The sequence below is a fragment of the Montipora capricornis genome, chromosome 4, assembly GCF_036669925.1.
Source record: "Montipora capricornis isolate CH-2021 chromosome 4, ASM3666992v2, whole genome shotgun sequence".
In the NCBI taxonomy this organism is placed as follows: domain Eukaryota; kingdom Metazoa; phylum Cnidaria; class Anthozoa; order Scleractinia; family Acroporidae; genus Montipora; species Montipora capricornis.
Window position 1 is genome coordinate 40,699,584 of NC_090886.1, and position 12,536 is coordinate 40,712,119.

General features: G+C 38.4%; 1 protein-coding gene and 1 long non-coding RNA gene across 3 annotated transcripts in view; one reads left to right on the forward strand and one right to left on the reverse strand.

The window, feature by feature from the left end:
* Positions 1-7,333, reverse strand: part of LOC138046943 (T-box transcription factor TBX5-A-like) — a 29,327-nt gene extending 21,994 nt beyond the window's left edge. Inside the window, exon 1 of one of the 2 annotated variants that reach the window (XM_068893575.1) lies at positions 7,211-7,333. The gene's annotated coding sequence lies outside the window, so the exon portion shown is untranslated. The remainder of the gene's footprint in view (positions 1-7,210) is intronic. The other variant, XM_068893572.1, reaches the window with a different exon arrangement.
* Positions 1-12,536, forward strand: part of LOC138046944 (uncharacterized) — a 31,455-nt gene that overhangs the window by 493 nt on the left and 18,426 nt on the right. The gene's annotated exons all lie outside the window — the stretch shown is intronic.

Genomic DNA, 12,536 nt, shown 5'->3' on the forward strand with positions numbered 1-12,536 from the left:
ATATTGAAGTGCCCGCAAATTTTAGGGAATGATATCTCCATTTCAGTAATTGCTACCTGAACGTAGCCTTCTAAGAACTTCCCAGCAAACCATTTTCTCTTACGAAACTGCTAGGTGACCTTTTGAAGTGCCAAAAATTGCAAAAATATCCCTTCCGAAAACGTAAGGGACTACTTTTCCCTGGATGCAATCTTTTAGGTGATTTTTGATGTTTTGGTAAAGAATTCTATTGCTGTTTGACAACTTAGAACCGAAATTCCTCGAACAGTTTGACTCTCCCGAAAGCTGTTTTGCGTCGCTTTCATTGAAATCTATGCAGATATTTAAACCGCGCTTTAATCAACTACAGTGAAACAGCACTGATGCGATACAGATTCGCTACCTTTCATTTGAATGCTTCGGCACACTTACTGAATGATATTTCACTCTTATATAAACTCAAAAGCTATAACAATTTGTAAAAAGTACATTAAGTAATAGAACGTACTTTGAACAGTTTTCATTTGAAGGTAATACGCCGATCAACTCGAAACTTCAACATCCCCCCCGACCTCGGGCAAAGCCCGGGCAGATTGAATCGTTCAAATCCCCGCCCCCTCAGGCCAAAATGGTATTCAAATGCCCTACCCTATCGTCGGATTTGTCTGTTATACCCTACTAAAGAACAATCGACGTCGGCTCCTGCCGTCTTTAATAAAGACCTTTTGAGAACCTTTTTTGTAAGCCAATCGCTCACAAATGCTACATCTCTTCCTTTAAACTCTTCCATCTCGTCCAAACACGTGTTTTATAGATGTTGGTGTCTTCGGCACCCGAAAAAAAAAAAAAGATTTGAAACCTGACACTTCCGGTTCAATTTTCCCCACCCCACGCAGGCAAAGGTCAAATTCCCCACACCCCGGGCACAGAGGATAGTCAAATGCCTGTGGTTTGCCCGGGGGGGGGGGGGGGGATGTTGAAGCTTCGATTTGATCGGCGCATAACACTTAATGTTTTTCTTTTGAGAAGTTACAGTGTCCATAGTTAAAGTGTCCGTGAACAAGATCAATCGCGTCGCAGGTCAGTAGCCCAAGTACAGTTATTATTTTGTGAGCTTCAATTTCTTCCAGTCCATAGTTTGTTCTCATGCAGAATCAAAATTTATTCCAACCTAAAGCTCTCACTACGTTTCACAAATAGCTGGCAGTTGTCACAAGCAAGATGATGCGCAAGGCAAGCTTTTATCACTTATCCAAAGCCAAAAAAGCCAAAAAAGTCATCTGAAAACCCGCTTAGTTTGTCAAGAAAAAAAGAAATATTTCTTTTTCAACGTTCGAAACAAAAGATATCCTGCTAGCGGTGGTTATAAATAAAACGGAAAATCGCACACGAAGACGGCGTTGAACCTTTCTACGACTCCTTCGAATTCATTTAGATTTGGCATTCCTAGACACTGGTGACGCGTCACAACAAACTTTTTAACTAAAAATTCCTTTTTCATGCTTTCCTTCATCGAGAAAACACACAACAATAACTCCGCGACATTCTTCTCTGGCTTCTGGCATTGAAGATTATCCTTTTGAGGTACATCTTCGACTTTAACTTCGACGTCATTACGGGACATTGCCACTCAAAACAAACTATTTAACTTTTTAATGTTCATTAATTACACGAGCACGGGAAGACTTTAACACAAACCCTTTCTACATCGCCTTTTCAAGAAAATAAAAGACCCACCAATGGCTATTTTTTTAATTGTTCAACCCAAGGATTTGTTGTGCCATACGTTCTTTGTTAATTGCAGTCAACGGTTATGCAGTTTAAAGGGGCTAGTCACGCAATTTTAGGCAATTTCAGCACTGATCGAATGGTCATAGAATTAACTAAAATATCAAAATAACTGTTCAAAACTATAGAAGAACTCTAACAAAACACAGGGAAGCCAAGAAGGGACATGGATGGACAAAACTGAAGAGGATTGAAATGGATTGAATTTGGGTAAATTTGAAAAACGTCGGCCCACCTTTTTTCAAATTTATATCAGTCTACATCAAAATGTCATTTACACAGCTGGAAAATCACTCTCAGTTGTTATGTGGCCGTGATTTTGCAAATGAAAGACTCCTGCTCTGCCAATTTGACGTTTAGAGCTCATAATTAACAAAATTAAACAAAATTACCTAAAATAGCGTGACCTAGCCCGTTTAAATCAGTAATAGGCCGGATTAGCTCTTCGGTATCCATACATTGCCATTGCATTGCACATGTGCAAACCTAAAAGCAAACATAAAGTCCTTTTCCCTCTCGACTACAAGCAAAATAGCCTTTCACCACTGATAAATTATCAGCCCGCCCAAGGAAATAGTTCAAAGAAGTCTAATTTAGTTGTTTACCCATCAGTAAATTTCCGCCTTTTTCAAGCTTTTTGAAAACGATTTCGTTGCAATTATAAGCTCATTAAGGAGAAGTAGTAGGCAATCTTTCAGGGAATAGGAATATCATGAGTAGCTTCGTAGTTCTGAGAATAACTTCAAAATCTTTCCTAAGCTTGCATGTTTGTCGTCCACCCTTGGGCGTTTGGTCAACCTTAATGTAACAAGATTATGACGTATCACTGCTTTTTTTTTCTGCAATTGGGATGATCTTGTTTTCTTTTCAAGCAAAATTTAGAGATACTAATGTGGCACCCATTAAGGGTTGTTTTCTTTAAAGAATCCATGCAAAAAGTCTAAAAGAGCTTAGTAATACATGTCATCAAAATAATCCGCTATTCTTAACCCTCACTAGGAGACTAAGAAACCAAATTAAATGGTGATCGAAGGTGGTCCACTTTGAATTACTTTTGCCCCGTATTGCTTATGCAATTCCTCCAGTTTAACTGTTTATTTGATATTTTGACCGTGCATCAAAAATAGCCGTAAAACTGAGTCTTCTCAAAGTATTAAGAAATCGAATGAAATCTATCGAAGTGCTTCCCTTCGGAGGCTAACGATGAAATGGATAACTTAAGCCATTCTAAAATCGTTATTTGGGGCAGTCTTGTGATAAGGGGGGTTGTTTAGGAGTATTTACCTGTGGCTATGTGTTAAACTTACTATTTCAGTTTGTAGTGGGTTACTTTATCCGATTCTGTATTAGCCCAGAAATGTAAAGAAGAAATGACATTCTGGGCCCGGTTGTTCGAAAGCCGATTAGCATAATCCAGGATTAGCGTAAACTTTTGTTTCATGTTTTCAACTTTTTGGTGAAAGGTTGTTTTGCTTATTTTTGTTTTTCAAGATTGACTTCTTCTAATGTAAAGTTTTGCCAAATCAGTATCAACGTTGAACAGCATTTAGTAGTGGAGTAATAAACTCCTTAGTTAATTTTTAATCTGGGATTAGCGTTAATCGGCTTTTGAACAACCGGGCCCTGAAGTTTCCAGTGGTACTGTACCCTGAATTCATATGGCCTACACTTTTCTCCTTTGAGTAAGGCCCGATGTATAAAAAATGCAATAAACTGTTTACGAAGTTTTGCTAGATACCAGGTTATAAGCATCTAGAGGTTTTTTGGTAGGGGTTGATTACAAAACGAAAGGGCGTAGAGCCCTGTGGCTTTTGTATTATTCCACGGTTTGTGTTGCAACTTGGCTCACTGACCTGGAAATTAAGTTCTTTAATTATCAAATGCAATTAAGGTATTAATCACTAAAAGGAATCTATCTTGTACTTAACGAAAAGGCAATGGTCAATACCTTTTTAACTTGAAAGTCCAAAAATAAAAATAAAACGTTCGAATCTCGTAGCTTTTAATATTTTTTCTCTAACATTTGCTTTAACAATTAAGAAGTGGGAATTAATAGGAAAGACGATTAAGAACGAGATAGAAACTTTTTTACTTATCTGAGGTCTAAATGTGGCGAACTCACTTTCTCAGGGTATTTTTGGCATGGTTACTGATACGGTTTCGCAAAATTAATGCCTCTAAATAGGACAGCCTTCGGCATATTTAAGGGAGCAGAAAACTCATAAACGTTAAGTTTTTCAGAATTGATTACCCGGTGCTTCAGATTCATAAGATCAAACAGCTGTGGTCCAAGTGATTAAACTCTTGATGTATAGTTAAGACCCTTTAATTTTTGTCACCATGTAGAGAAGACAGAAGCAGTGTTTTCCCAGGAATTAGCACTTCTTTTGCGATTCCTGAAAAAAAGTAAAATGGCCAGCATTCCCAGGCTAATAATATAGAATCTTTTACATCTTTTGCGCGGCTTACAACCTTTAGCACATCCGCAAACCGGAATTGAAGCAATTGTGGAGAGGGGAAAACTCGAGAAAAACCTCTCAGAGAAAGAGGAAACTCAGTGAAAAGCGGCTAATCAACATGCGACGCCAAGTCTGGGAAAACATGTTTTATCCTCGCTTCATAAAATCCCAAAAAGAAATGGCCACATAACATGAAAGCCAACCGGCTTGTTATGCCTGTAGTGCTTCTGTCTATGTTGAAGTATCAGTAGATGAAAATGTCCGGTTGCGGCGTTTCGCTTCAAAGCTTTTGAGTAGTCTTTCTTGTTTATATATGTTTGCACCGTGATTTTTGAAGTATTATTCTTGGGTACCTTCCTGTGGTGCTACTTAATTTTGTCTTGCAACCGTGGATCTCTGAAGCTGTCAATACGAAAGTACAAAGCAGGAAGCCGAGTCAAGTCAAATTGCCATGAACTAAGCCCATAAGCTGGGAATATCTTTGTTGCTGTGCAGTATATGCTTTAAGTCGATCTCCAGATGAAAGTATATGGTTATTCAATTACAAGCTTAAGGATGAGTCACTTAATCACGTTCAATGTTTATGTTTATGTCAATGCTATTCGTAAGCTTGCTCGATAATTTCATTATTCCTGCGCTCTTTCTCCATCGACCAGTTAATTGTCGTCTGTTTAGAAGTGATGCTTGTGACAATAATTTTAGAAAAAAAACCCTTATGCTATCTTAGTTCTTTAATATGCTGTAGTGAAACAATTTAGCACTGTTTTGTTTGAGTCATATATGCACTTCTCTATCCATTGCAACCGAAAAAACAACGATGCAAGCTTCTCCATCAATTGCAACCGAAGAAACAACTCCGTGATAAGGTGACTATCATCTCAGTGCTCCTTGCTGCGTTGTCTTTCTAAGGATGACACGGACGAAGATCAACTTGTCAAAAGCAACTTAACTTCCTAAATCATTCCTCATTCACGAAAGTTGAGGTATACCTGAGTTCGCTACCTTTGCTGAAACAAAGTTTGCATCAGTATCTTCAGTTTACCATTAATATACATTAAAAATAATCTGACCAAAGTTTCTATTTCAACAAGGTAATTTTCTTGTTCTATTTGTTCCACCAAGCAGAGGTCCATAACTTAAGCAACAGTCTTCGAATCCTTCAACACCGTTGCTGTTTTAATTTGCACTGCAAGCCTATCGAATATAAATCGAAGTGGTTTGCAACTAGGAAATATGTTAAGAGACTAAAATAAGACATTGTTGATTAAGAGAAGAATTATTTCTCGAATGAACTTTGAAACATAATTAACACAGATAGTCTTTTGAAGAGCTATGCATAATTTTTTAACGATTCATTTGCTTGATAGCATTGTTTGAGTAGACTGCAAGGCAGTCGTGTATTAGGGCTATTTCTCTAATATTCACAATGAGTAATTAATTTTCTCTCTTAGCCGGAAATCAAGATCATGGTGGGTCTTTTGGGAAATAAAATATTAAATGAAGTTCCCTGTACTTTCTGTTATTTTGGGAAGCTTTGCCGGGTTATTTTTATTGTTTGATAGATTATTTGAATTGTTACTTTAAATTACTGAGGCTAGTGAACATTGGAACTTTGTTTTTGAATAATATTATTGACACCCCTAAAGGAGGCTTTTCGGTTTCAATGATAGATGTAACAAATGATTAAAGATATGAAAGAATACCCTCTGGTTGGCTCTTTATTAACGAAACCGAGGAGTTTAGGCGAGGCAAGGAAATACGTAGAACATCTTTTTGCCAGTGATGCGATTAAGGCTTGGATACGGGACCAATAGGCCACGCTGCCTCCCGCGACCTTTTAATAAAATAAGGCTATTGTCAGATGTCAGACTTATCTAAAAAAACAAAAAATTCAGTCGCACTAAATTGCAGTTAAATGGATTTGTTGCTTTGTGTACTTTCAAAATTAAGTTCGCCCTGATCTCGAGCCTACTTGTCATCGTTTCAATTACTCCCATAACTTTATGCAACATCGTTTTGAGCATATTACGCGTGTACACGTGACAAGGCCCGGGGGGATGGGGAGGGGGTACTCCCTTATATAGGCAATATAGGTATGTGTGGCCCCAAAGGGTATACTTTTTTAGCCGTTTTGGTCTGAAGTGGGGTATCGATTTTGACCATTTTGGTCTGAAATAGGGTATGCTTTGTTCACTGAAGTCTTGAAATGTTTTTTAGAAGAAGAAGAAGCTTCTTCATCAATAGGCCAAAATACCATCGACACAAGCCTTTCTCAAATTAACAGCTGAAATAGCTGTTACACGGTCAGGTCTGAAAAGGGGTAGGGAAAATCGCAGATTTTGGTCTGAAATAGGGTAAGGGTTTCAGAAAGCGGGCCTCACACTCCCACCCAATTTTTCTGGGAGTACCCCCACCCTATCCCCGGGTGATAAAGCCAGTTTCCAGTTGCAGACATTTCCGTTAGCTTTATTAACCTTTCGGGGTTAGAAGTTGTGTTTCTTTGTCTCGACTATAACTGAATCCCTTAATTGTGCGAGAGCAATTTTCTTGAGGGGATAATTTTTATTACATTAAGAAAGAAAGCTACGATTTATGTAGACTTTGCCCTGAGAACAGTGTCCAGGCTTTTTCAGATTGCCACCTTTAGTGTATCTTGGCCACCCGAAGCTAAAAATAATTCCTTTAATTGGGTCAGAAATTCGACTCCGCTATCCTTGTTGCAGGCCGAGAAATGCATCATTTTCATCTACGAAAATTCACTTATATATTCTGGCTCAAAAGTGAAAGCGCTTTGGTCTTTATGTTGCAGCTGCAAAGCAAAAGGTGCCATTTTCATTTCCGTGGCATTACGTAACCCTGAAACTCCTTATTCTTATTATGGAAACGTGAGGCTTTAAAAATAGAATTGTTTGTCACGAAACACCTATTATTGACACACTGATAACTGTTAGTTTTTAAGTCCTGTTTCTTAAGTCATGGCTTACCTTCGATTTCTTGCGTGGAACAAACTACTCATGTTATGTTGAGACCAACTCAACTTAAGTACCCTATCGACGTATGAATATGCAGTGGTTCTTATAATGTCTAGGTCAGTTTCCCGCGGCCCAATTATTGACAATACAATAGGGAATTTTAGACTGAGCTCGAGGGCTAAAGGATTGAGTACGACCACTTTCAATTGCTCACATCCCACTTAACATTTCGACATGCCTAGCCCAGCTTAAGTGGGGCACTTACAACGATCAGTTATTGGATAAAGATTCATGACACGTAACAACTGTCTTAGTAGCTCCAGCCTACGGAATCGGGTGGCATCTACTGAAGACCTCGGTCTAGCCAATTTGGTATATCACACGGAAACCAAATTTCATGATTGATTTATTGAGCATCCTTTTTTGAAAGCGGCTTAAGTCTTCCCGAAGACGACATGATCTTAAGAAAATTTGCCGCCTCTTTTACGGTCGATTTCTTGGTACGCCTTTTGACCCCTGCCGGACAAGCGTACCACATGACTTACGATTGTCGCAGCGTTTTAAAACATGTTTTTAACATGCTATGATATTTTTTCTGTCGACGTGCACGACAATCTTAAGCGAGTTGTAGGTTTGATTTACACGAAACAATTCGTGTCGCAGCCTGTTGTAAGCTTGTCGAGAGCGACAAAAATCGTACCTTGTAAATCGGCCTAACGTCTGCGTAGCGCGACTGTAATACCATAAATAGTGGGCTATGACGTCAGAATCAGGCCAACATGCTATCAAAGATTTAGCAGTTGATCTCTCAGCTCAAGAAATTTATCTATTGCCTGGAACCAGGTAATGGAATCCATCTGGCAAAGGTTAAGACTCAGTAGCCTCCAAATAGGACACCAGGAACAATTGTAGGTTTTTTTTACTTTTTCTTTTATGTAAGCCATGATTCTTGCCCCAAAAGTTTCAAAAACCCTTTTTCAGTGAAGAGCAAATTGTGGCCTGATCATCACGTTTTAAGGTTTTTATGCCAGATTAAATAACTGTGGCTTTATGTAATTGGATTTGGTTTAAGAGTTTATGGAAGTTTCTAGGGAAAGCTGGAAAACCCAACATCAACGATACTCAGTATTATTAGTGATCATGAAACCTTTAGAATCGACATCGATGCGTAGATATGGTATAGATATATCCTTTGTCGACCTCTACGTTTATGCACAATTTTGAATGAAATACGTTGCTGTAAGGAATGCATGAAGTAGAGCTGTTCACTCGCTTAATCGGCATGAAAAGGCGTTGCAAACTTTTAAATTGAAAATGTATCACTTCAGTTGCAAGTCTTCTTCTGCAAAAACGTCATTCCTCTGAGCCCGGCAGTTTTCGAGGTATATATCTATATACGGTATATTAACAAGAATCAGATACTCTCTAAATCTTCTTTTTTTTAATTTATGTTCACAACCAACTTTTGGACTTAAGGTGATTTCTTCAATTATCGAGAGGGGCTTTTTATTGCGTTGGGTTTAATTTTGGTGGCGAAAGCAAATTCAAATAGGTCACTCGTTGCTGTCAAAAACGTCCATCTGAATATTTTTTTTTTCACACTTCTCTGGCCCTTCTGAAAATCAGATGACATAAGATCAGAAGTGTTTTTGAAATATATAATCTAAAGTTTTTGTTTCAGATAAATTCTATATGAATGTGTTTATTCTTTGATATCCAAAAAAAAATCATCGAAAACACTCAATTATAGTTAACTGAATTTGCTTAATAGTTCCAGAGCTGAAATTTCCGGTAGAGGATAGATTATCTAAAATAGTTTTACACAGTTAACAAACCACCGGAAAAACTTGACATTTTAGAGAGTTTATTAAACTCGATCCGGCTCCTGGATAAATTGAAGGAGGACATGATATTCCCTCTTCTGAGGGTATAGTTAGTTGTATGGACTACTTTCGTTGAATTTATTTTCCCATCGGCTATACTCCCGAGACCGCGAAAACACGCGTTCATTTCCTGTTTATTACACAAGTGACTGCCAAGTTATCATTACGAAGTTGTGAAGAGCACCTTATTCACATCAGTCCTTACTAGGTAACGTGAACTCTTAACATGACCTTTAACTGTAGCTGAGACATGCGTCTCTCGTTTTACTGACAACCAAGTCCGTGAAGAAAAGAATTATTCGATTAAGGTTAGTTCCTAAGCTTGTTATGGAGGTGAGGATTTGCTATGATGAGGTTGAACTCGTAGCCAATGATTGGCCATTAATGTTCTCCCGACAAAAACTGGTGGAAATGCCAAGAGCTATAAACTTAACTGATCGAGTTATGAACGCAAATTCCATTCTCCCAGATTACTTAACCTCGCCCAGACTCCTTAATTTTCCTGTCTGTGAGCACTTAAAGTAAAATGCAATATTTTAGAATTACCACTGGATAGCACAGTTCACTATTGTACCAGTGGCTATGTAACTTAAAGAAACTGAACAGAATCAATAAAATGCATGTTAGTTTGCCGAAATAACGCCACTAATAATGTGGCGATACAAAAATCCCACATTAAAAGATTGGTCCAAGCAACTATTTTGCCCAAGAGGCCCTTATGATTAAAGAAAATTCTAAAAGGCAGGAAAATGTTTTTTTTTTTTTCATGAAATAACATCCATGGGCCCATTTCTCGAAATTCCCGAAATCGCGAAAACCCATTTGTTAAACTGCCAACCGCAGGCCCGGGTTGCTCGAAGCATGGTTAGCGTTAACCAGCGTTAAATGCCATGGAAACCTATAGGTTTTGATACCTCTTAATCAACGGTTAGCGCTAACCAGGTTTCGAGCAACCAGCCCCAGATCTTCTAACATGTTTTTAACGTAACAAAAAGAAAAATTATTGTGAATTTTGACGATTGAAATCCTCCTTCGTTCTTGGGTTACAAAGGGAATTGTGACACCCGAAAATGGCCAGTAAAGTTTCGAAACTTTCGTGAGGCGGGCCCCATGTCAGTTAAACACTTTCAAGATAAAGTGGAGAAAGTAAAAAAAGAAAAGGCATAGCTACCCCGGCATTGAATAAAATGTTTTTCTCACTGTTTAAAAATTTTGGACATTCATGATTTAAGTCTAGATATGTAAAGGAGAATCCTATTTTCTTTCAATATTCAAAGTGTCATAAAATTACAGGCTGATTTGGACGCTTGGTAGGATAAAATATGAAATAAAATATGAACATTTTGAAGTTGCATGCACACACCACGTAGTTCGCTTCCCATCGACCCCAGAATGATGCGCACAAAAAAGTTGCGCTATGCTAAATAAGATCGCATTAATATAAGCTCCCTCTCTGTATGACGGATACTGTGGAGATCTAAAACTAATTTGTAAGTGTGCCGAGACACTTAAATAATTTCGTCATCATGTACGCTTTGACGTATGATTGAATTACATTTAATTACAAGATGGGCGTCCATGAAACGACTTTCGCGATGTATAAAGGTAGAAAAGTCCTTGGAATTTCAAGATCCTTAAACATGAAGGACGGGGACATAAGTAGAATTAATGGAGCATCATAAGAACCGGAATTAGTACCTTCTCTTGATGCGTATAAACCCACTTCATTTTAAGAAAGGGCAACGATATATCAGTTATACAAAGGTTTCCAGTTTTGAAGGGGAGGAGCCTCAACGGTTGTTACTCAAGCTCATGATACATGAATCTCTTTCTTCTGTCGTGACTTATAATTAACTGAGTTCTCCCTCTGGTTATGCGAGGGCCTTGCTTCGACAGATATTTTCGGTTGTAGTCATCAAAACATTTTTCATGTCTCATACACTTAAATATAGTTTATTTTTTTATTGTAAAGAGTACTATTAGTGTGCATAATGAACGGATATGTGCGGTTCTTTTGATGGACATTTTTTTCCCCTAAGAACATAGTTTTTTGACGTTTAATCCAATCGCCATCGACACCGCGCAGTACGAGAGGCTGGCGGCTTTGCTTATGTGACACGTCTGATGTCTGCCTTGCCTTGTTCGGATGACAGAGAATGAAAACAGTAATTAGGCCTTTCCTGCCAAATTATCGATGCTGGTTCCTTCGGCTTCTTTGTCGGCTGGCTAAATCTAGCTTGTATTTTCACCTTCGTCTCTTTTTTTTTTTTTTTTTTTTTTTTTTTTTATGAAAGTACTCAGTTATAACGGCTACAACCCATTGGTTTGCCTGATTAAACGAAGATCCGGGCACATGCTTTTGGCATGGCGTCAAGCGTGATTGTCTGAGGATTATTGGACTTCTTGCGCGCTGTCGACGAAAAGCAGATGATTTTCTGTCAGCCATACGATGGAAATATATGTCCAAGGAAGGCGGCTGTTTTTGCATGTTTGTAGGGGTCTGGACTTCCTTCCTACACTGTAAAGCGACTCTAATTAAAAGCACCGCAAATAAAGTCTATTCAAGCTATATGTTAGATTTCGAGACAAGAAGGTGTACCAGAGGAAGAATTTCTTGGAATCAAACCCCATACGCCATGCTACCTTTCCAATCTTTGTTGTTTGATTGCATCCCACTGTTGAGACTCGTTAATAAGCTTCAATCTACAATTGCCAACTCTAAACTGCAATTATTCCACGATCACTTGATTAACTTGTTGAGGATCTCAGTGACTTCTTCATGAACAAGATTCTGATATTGGAGTGAAATTGAAGACTCCCATGTCGGTAACACGGAATTAGAGATTTGGTCAGCCCCCTTGAGCTCCCTTTTCATATGTGTGACGTTTGCGCAACCTTGAATGCAGAAAGGTTTGTATGACGTATTTTTCACGCAAAACAAGGCTTGTGCCGATCCAATAACGACTTATGTGATTAAAGAAATGTGGTCTTCGTTTTCGTTGTAATAAGTTGCATTGCTTAGCGATCTTTGTCTGTCCATGGAGAATATATGGCAATCTTTGGGGAATTCCAAGTGCGTCTATCTCGTAGAGCATAATTAATCACGTCCGATATTCGAACTCATCGCCGTCCAATTCGGCACTAGACGCCCGAGATAAGTAGGATGCTTTATTTATTTTTCACTTCTCCTCTTTTGCGAATTATTACTAGATGTCTTTCTTGTCCTTCACTCTGAAAGGAGAAGTGTCCGTGAGTATGGAGAAACAAGCGTTGCGAGCATTAAGTGTCATCCGTGACATATGGTTCTTTTCTCTTTGCGATATTCCGGACTGAGTATACTTACATACATACATACATACATACATACATATATTCTCGTACTTCATGTGGATGATTCATCCTCGAAGCTGTCATATCTAAAGTTGATATAGCGATTGAAGCTCGGTTTATCTCGG